Below are 8,912 nucleotides of genomic sequence, written 5' to 3'. Positions count from 1 at the left end.
TACTGCTTCATTATCAGAGTAGTTGTGTTGTTAATTTTATACCAGCAGCTTAGTGGTGGTGTATTACACCATCAGACTAATCGTGCTACTGCTTCATTATCAGAGTAGTTGTGTTGTTAATTTTATACCAGCAGCTTAGTGGTGGTGTATTACACCATCAAACTAATTGTGCTACTGTTTCATTATCAGAGTAGTTGTGTTGTTAATTTTATACCAGCAGCTTAGTGGTGGTGTATTACACCATCAGACTAATCGTGCTACTGTTTCATTATCAGAGTAGTTGTGTTGTTAATTTTATACCAGCAGCTTAGCGTTGGTGTATTATACCATCAGACTAATCATGCTACTGTTTCATTATCAGAGTAGTTGTGTTGTTAATTTTATACCAGCAGCTTAGTGGTGGTGTATACCATCAGATTAGACATGCTACTGCTGTCAAATAAATTGTGTTGGTGTTCTATAACCAGTTTAGTTCTGTTTTTATTATTATGTCATCACATTGTTGTATTACTTTTATATTATCCAATAACTTGAGTTGTTAGTGTGATATTTCCACATTTGTTGTGTTGTTAGTTTTAAGTTATCATTTTGATTCTGTTGTTAGTGTCATACATCAGATTACATTTATTAATTGTTAGAAGACCATATTTTTTATTTTTTAATCTTTTACAATCAGACTAACCGATTTTTTAACAAATTTATACTTGTTTTATATTTTGGTGTATATAAGCCTTTTATAACCAAAACACTTTCAGGGTTTGAATAACATGTGACATACTATCACAGTTAGTTATTTCAGGGTTTGAATAACATGTGACATACCATCACAGTTAGTTATTTCAGGGTTTGAATAACATGTGACACACCATCACAGTTAGTTATTTCAGGGTTTGAATAACATGTGACATACCATCACAGCTAGTTATCTATTATTATGTATTTAGTTTTTCCCTCCCCAAAAAATGACGTTGAAGACCTGATCTATTCTTTGATTCTCTTTACCGCAGCACCATTCTAGCTTCGACTAGCGAATCGAAGAATAGATAAGTCCTCTACGTCATATTTCTTCACTGAAATTAACATTATATATAAATAAGTTTTGAATTTGTTTGTTTTTTTCAACAATATTAGAATTTCTGTGTTACGGTTTTATCAGTTACTACGTATGATAGACTATTAATAACACTGATTTAAATTGATTATTTAACAAAAGGGTTACGTTTATGTACATTACATATATATATAAACATTCCACTCTTGAGTATTGTACTTAGCGACGTTTGAAACATGACTAAGTTGTAGGTTTTCTTCGCAATATTAGCCAGATTTAACTTTTTTTGATATACAAAAAATATCATACTTTCCAATGTATATGTATAACAAGTTGGTTTGTTTGTTGATTATTTTACTTGGTTTAATACCTTTGTTGTTCTTCCCAGTATTAGTTAAACGCAAAACTTGATTGATATAGAAAATAACGTCTTAGTCATATATCTGTAATACATTGAGAAGTTTGTGTGTTTTCTACCATTGTTAACACATTGAAGAGTTTATGTGTTTTCTACCATTGTTAATACATTGAGGAGTTTGTGTGTTTTCTACCATTGTTAACACATTGAGGAGTTTGTGTGTTTTCTACCATTGTTAATACATTAAGGAGTTTGTGTGTTTTCTACCATTGTTAACACATTGAAGAGTTTATGTGTTTTCTACCATTGTTAATACATTGAGGAGTTTGTGTGTTTTCTACCATTGTTAACACATTGAGGAGTTTGTGTGTTTTCTACTATTGTTATCTCTTGCAGTTGGTGGAGGAGACGCGTAGTTCGCTGATTATCTGAATCACTGCGCAACCAGGAAACCGATTTCTTTCTTCATAGTAAATCTCTCTAACAAAAATTGTGTATCATATTGATTTTTGTAAAGAAATCCAGACTCCATTAATGACACTGTGTAGATCTAAACAAAGTATAACGTAAAATGTGTATCATATTGATTTTTGTAATGAAATCCACACTCCATTAATGACACTGTGTAGATCTAAACAAAGTATAATAACGAAAATTGTGTATCATATTGATTTTTGTAATGAAATCCACACTCCATTAATGACACTGTGTAGATCTAAACAAAGTATAATAACGAAAATTGTGTATCATATTGATTTTTGTAAATAAATCCACACTCCATTGATGACACTGTGTAGATCTAAACAAAGTATAATAACGAAAATTGTGTATCATATTGATTTTTGTAAATGAAATCCACACTCCATTAATGATACTGTGTAGATCTAAACAAAGTATAAAGATGCAAGTCTGCAGATAAATTGTAATGTGTATACCTTGTAATAAAACTGAATTGTGTTTCATATGTAGACTTTTATTAGATTTATTTAATAAAGACAGTTGAACAAACATGCATACATACACTGAATGTCGTCATTAAATTGAAGTATTTCTACTTTAAACGATTATGGAGTGCCGGCTGGTCTTATGTTAGAATTCTGGATTTCGGGGCTGGAAATCCGGGTTCGAATCCGTGGGATATCACAAAATATTGCTTCCTGCTTTAAAATGTGGATGTGTTTTTGAAGGACAGTAAATTCACGCTGTTGGTAGTCTGCTGTTGAGTGTTCATTAGTTCATTCAGCGGCAGTGAGCCTTATAATACAGTAATTTCCCGAAAATAAAATCTTAAACCGTTCCTATTGTGACTAATTAAGTGATAAACATAATTATTACTGGTTTAAGAACTAATTTATTTTCACAATGCATTGCGTACATTAACTAAAATACGCACTTTAATAATAAGCAGAAAGCACGTGTTGCGAGTTTTTAATAAACCATAAATATGACGTTAAAAAGTAAAAAGTACGTATGAAACCTGGTTGTAATATTATTGGTGAAGTTTGTTTTCGTTTTAGAAATACTACAGATGTAGTAAACTTGTATGTTGTTAAGCACAAAGTTACACAATGGGCTAATTGTTTTGTGCCCATCACGGATATCTATACCCTGTTTGTAGTGTTATATGCCTTCAGAGCCACTGGGAGAGGGGGTGGGTCATGCAGTAAGCACCTAGCCTGCAGTATTTGGATTGTTGAATTGTTTTGAAAATCGATCATGCTTTTATTTTTGTTTACAATGACGTCACTATTGTGTGCCATAGGAAACGGTACCAAAGTTCCTGAAACTTGTCCAAGACCAATAAAAGTGTGTTAACATAGAGTTAACTCTTCCCAGAACTTACTGTATGAGAAAATATAAAACTTCTTTAGAAGTTCAAAAATGAGGAGTAATACTAATAATTTATAGTTTCAAAACTATGAAAATGTAACTAGTATAATGAAACATGTTCGTTTTATCTCTTCAGATTGTTCAAGCAAAAAGTACACATGGCCTTCTTAGGCAGGCCTAAACTCTTGTAGATCAAACGTACCCTTTCAAGGCAATGAGTATGCATGTATAGAAACTTCTAGAATAATCAGGTCCGGAACTAATCTATATGGAACTCCGATTTTTTTTGCTATATTTTCAAATAAAATGAAGAATTTCATAGCCAGGAGGGTTTTTCGTATGCTCGTGAGTATCAAAAAATGATATAACTAAGACTTATACTGTATTCAAGTACACTGCTGTATTCAAGTACACTGATATCCATCAGATAGTTAAAAGTATTCGAAGTGACGTCGATTCAGGTGATGTACTGCAGAGAATAATTTCAAACACGAGGAAACACAAGTGAATACGTGAAAGAAATCTTTAACCACAATCAATGACTAGTTTCTAACCCAAATATTCTTTGTAATGGTTTCTGGAGTGAAGGGAGGCTTACTACCTTTACAGAATCATATCAATATCAATGAATTTAAAAAAAAGCAAGAGAAAGGCTTGTCTGGATATCCCACTTTTACAATCAGGCAAACCCTTAGTGAGGTATCCCACACGTCATTTAATTACATATTTCAGTCAAAAGTCTAGTTATAAAATCCAAACCATCCAAAGCTAGTTTTATGCACAATCTGTTATAGAAACGAGTACATATCTTGAGACTCAGAAAATGTTTACGACCTTGAAACATCCAGTCAACATATATATGTGTTACACTACAAGCAGAAACTATATGAAAGTTTAGAAAAATGATATAAATGTACATGAATAAAGATATTAATTCTATGCTTATTTAAGAATGGGTGAAATTTGTGGCTATTTCAGCTATGATATTTTCCCAGCTTCTTACCGTTACACAGGTATTAGAGGTAAGTATTAAAGTTGTTGAAGTTAGTAGACTCGCGAGTTATTTTGTGAACATTATAACTGCTGAATTAAAATATGTTTGAAACATAGCATGAGTACAATATTGAAAAAATTTAATACTTCTGAGAAAATACACTTCTTTCTCTGATATAAACAGTTTTAATGTTAGCCAACTAGATGTTTATAGCTGATATATAACTACGATACTCCCCAGTGGGACAGCGGTAAGTCTATAAATGTTCGATTCCCGGCGGTGAACACAGTAGCTAGTTCAATGTGGCATTGTTTTAAAACAAACAAATACAATATACTGTTATTTTTTATTATTACCCTTTAAACTAAAAGCTTCTTTTTCTATCATAATTATTCATACTGACCTAACTATTTTTCATCTTATTTACCAAAATTTCGGTGACTGTACGGTTCATCATTATCGGAGTAACTGACAACAACGAGTATCGTTAAATGCATGATTGAAATTAATAAAAACAACATTGTTCTACACAACGTTACAATGTTGAGCGTGAAGTATAACAAAACAACATTGTTCTACACAACGTTACAATGTTGAGCGTGAAGTATAACAAAACACGTTATACACGTTCTCATTTTTCGCGATCCATATTAATAAAAACAACATTGTTCTACACAACGTTACAATGTTGGGCGTGAAGTATAACAAAACACGTTATACACGTTCTCATTTTTCGCGATCCATGTTCCATTATTGTGTAGAATGTTGTTTTCATTACGATGCGGTCAAACACATCAATTGAAAGGGTATGACCTCCCGAGTCCAAAACTATAATTATATCTCAAATCGGTCAAGGGATGACGGAGCTATGAGCTAAAAGTTTGTACTTGAAAAAAACCAACAACAAAAACTCAGAACCGTTCTATGAGCTTCTATGTTGCGGTTACAAAAAACTTCATTAGGTTGTTTACTAACAGAATTAAATGATATAATTGTGTGAAAATATACACAACTTTACAAAATATATAATCTTGATTACAGAACTTACAACTTACATAATCCGTAACGTTACGAGTAAAGAATTGGAGATTTTGTTGCTGAACATCCTTTTTCCGCAGATTTACGGATTTTTACTTCATTTTTTTTGCAGCTTTAAACGGAATCAAATAAACTTTTCTGTTTGTTTTTTTATGTTAAAACTTTGCCGAACAAAAGACTTGTGTTGTTGACGATATCGTGTGAAGTAGAATTTTGGTTGAAACAGTCACAAAAATCATAAGAAATAATAATTCTTTCTGACCAGAGAAATACAAACACGTGTATTTATGTAGTCGCGACTTGAACTTAATCTCCTATACTAGTTGTCAAATTTAATCTAATCAAAAGTTAATTAAACTACCTTTACATTTACACGTTTACATTTCTCACATCTAGTTTCCTTGTTATTAACTGTAAACTTCTGAAAAAGTTACTTAAACACCTAGTTACCAAGGTTATGTAAGCACCTTGTTACGAAGTTTAACTTCTCACAAGGTTATATAAGTATCTAGTTACCAAGTGTAACCTTTTCATGCTAGTAAACACCTATTTACCAAGTGTAACTTCTTACAAGGTTATTTAAGCACCTAATTACCAAGTGTAACCTTTTCAAGCTATTTAAACATCTAGTTACCAAGTTTAACTTCTCACAAGGTTATATAAGTATCTAGTTACCAAGTATAACCTTTTCATGCTAGTAAACACCTATTTACCAAGTGTAACTTCTTACAAGGTTATATAAGTATTTCGTGATCAAGTGTAATCTTTTAAAACTATGTAAACATCTAGTTACCAAGTGTAACCTTTCCGGGTTATGTAAATACCTAATTACCAAGTGTAATCTTTTAAAACTATGTAAACATCTAGTTACCAAGTGTAACCTTTCCGGGTTATGTAAATACCTAATTACCAAGTGTAATCTTTTAAAACTATGTAAACATCTAGTTACCAAGTGTAACTTTCCGGGTTATGTAAATACCTAATTACCAAGTGTAATCTTTTCAAGTTATGTAAACACCTATATACTAATAGAGAAAGAAAACGTTTAAATACAGTAGAAATTAGAGCTGAAGAACATTACTTACTTATGCTCTACCAAAGTATTACCTGCTCACAAAATTAAGAAGATATCTAGTTACCGAGTTTATAATTTTTACGGGGTTATATAAACACCTAGTTCTAAATTTAAACTTCTAATAATGTTGTGATAGCGGCTGTTAGCAAAATTGTAACGTTTTCAAGAATTCTAGAAGGCATCTAGTTGTAACGTACAGGCATACTTTATGGTTTCTACTTCATTTTATCAATATCAGAATTTTAGAAAAATGTACTTCTAGTCTGATTCTTTGCTGTTTCGCATGAACATGTGGTCCAGAAAACCGTTGAGTTATTTTCGTTCTAGTTACCTTTGACATTTTTTGCTCTCTCGCTAGCAGTTAGTATTTAATTTACCCATGGGTATATAGCTGAAACTTCGCACACTGTGCACAAATGGGTCTACGATAGTAATATCCTTCACTGGTCGAGTAGGTGGTATTTTAACTATGTCGTAAGAGAATGCCCAATCACTTGATAACACACGTAGTTCTGAAGTAAATCTGACGTTTCCTGTTAATAAATAGCGTTCATTTAAGATCAGTTATACTTGGTAAACATAGTGAATAAGTCAACAGAAAGACTTCTCGAGAGACAAAAGCTATTGGCTGATTTACCTACCCTGTACAATGCGACTTTCCAATGTCTTACACGACTTCTAGGTTTACTTTGCATCTAACAAAGATTGTATTTCACTTAACACGTGTTCAGTCTGTTTATTTTTTTAGCTCAAACTCATGCATTTAGTTACTAAGTTTTAACTTCCCATAAGATAGTAAGCACCTACTTACTAACTTTGAGCTGCTTTAATTATTCCGGTTTAATTTACCAGGTTTAATTTTTTAAATCGTATTTACTTTCTTTTACGATATAAACCAAATATATTCTCTGAAAATTACATGTGTGGCTAATTAACCGCCTCATAAGTCTACAAATAAGACAATTTTTTACCAGATAATCTTATTAAAAAAAGAGTTAGCAACTAGATAATAATACAAGAGTTTACAACATTTTCTTACACGTTCCACTGATGCTTGAAAATGCTCACCAACTTTTATGTTTTAGCTTTCCTCCACCAAATTAAGTGAAAAGCGGCCATTATTCTGTTTGTATTTTAAGTGAGGCACAGCTTTACGTTGAGATTGGTTTCTTTTGCTTGTTTCAGAAGACTGGTGTAAAATTATTCAAAGGGCTATCTGGACATGATTGTTCCTAATTTGGAACTAGCCAATCACATCAACTGTTGAATCACTCTTGTATGATCTAATATAGTGGGATTGACGTCATTGTTATAGTGCACCTTCAGCCCCAAAGTGTGGAGTACATTTTTGTGGCACATGCCGCGAACCATGAACCCTGGGATTCATACTCGGAACATGTTAACAGTAGGACACGCCCGGTCCCTTTGAGATTGGTAGAAAAAGGCATAGTGTGAAATAATGGTAGGATGAAAAAAAAATAAAATTCTAAACAATTAATTTTCTAACTCGTTTGTTGTCGCATCAGATACTACATTTGAAAGTCGAATGTGAAAGTTTTTGATGAAAGTATCTTTACGCATTTGTTATTATGGCAGAACTATTTCAGGCTATCTGCCGCCATTCCCTAATTTTGAAACACTGACTAGAGGAAAGGCAGCAGTATCCTACAACTCACTATCCATAGTAATGGGTTGACTCTCACTCTTATGACGCACCCACAGTTTAAAGGCAGCCAGTCAGCAGTATCCTAAAACCCACTATCCATAGTAATGGGTTGACTCTCACTCTTATGACGCACCCATAGTTTAAAGGCAGCCAGTCAGCAGTATCCTACAACTCACTATCCATAGTAATGGGTTGACTCTCACTCTTATGACGCACCCACAGTTTAAAGGCAGCCAGTCAGCAGTATCCTACTACCCACTATCCATAGTAATGGGTTGACTCTCACTCTTATGACGCACCCATAGTTTAAAGGCAGCCAGTCAGCAGTATCCTACAACTCACTATCCTACAGTACGCACCTACAGTTTAAAGTACTAATTATATTTTTCCGTACCACAGGGATTCGAACTCGAGTCGCCAGTTATAAAATCCAGAGTTCTACCAGTACCCTGTTCGATAAAATAAAAAATACGTTCATTATGATTTATCTATTTATTTATAATATTGTCCCTATATTTTTTAATAAATTTGCTCAGTAATTTTCGTAATGTTTGTTCGTCACAAATTTCAATATTTGCTTTGTAATATTGTGTAAAGTTTAACGTTTTTCATCAAAATAACATAAATAATGTTCGGTATTTTACAATAAATATAAGCATTTACTTGAAAATTTACTCAACGTGAGAAAATAATAAATCAGTTTGTTATAACTTCTTATTTAACTTCAGGTTTTTAAAAATTATTATATGTTTAATTACTTTTATAATTTTACCTAAATTACTTTTATACTTGACCTTCGTATTTTGTTTGTTCGTTTGCTGTTAAGCGCAAAGCTACACAATGGGCTATCTGTGCTGGAGGGTGGGGGCGGCATGGCCAGGTGGATAAGGCGCTCGACTC

The 8,912-nt window shown here is 32.7% G+C and overlaps 1 protein-coding gene across 1 annotated transcript in view; it reads left to right on the top strand.

The window, feature by feature from the left end:
- The window catches only part of LOC106470943, a 44,512-nt gene that overhangs the window by 10,910 nt on the left and 24,690 nt on the right, over positions 1-8,912 (top strand). The gene's annotated exons all lie outside the window — the stretch shown is intronic.

The sequence above is a fragment of the Limulus polyphemus genome, unplaced genomic scaffold, assembly GCF_000517525.1.
Source record: "Limulus polyphemus unplaced genomic scaffold, Limulus_polyphemus-2.1.2 Scaffold4310, whole genome shotgun sequence".
Classification (NCBI taxonomy): Eukaryota; Metazoa; Arthropoda; class Merostomata; order Xiphosura; family Limulidae; genus Limulus; species Limulus polyphemus.
The sequence above is the reverse complement of the archived record's forward strand: the minus strand, read 5'-3'. Positions and strand labels throughout refer to the sequence as shown.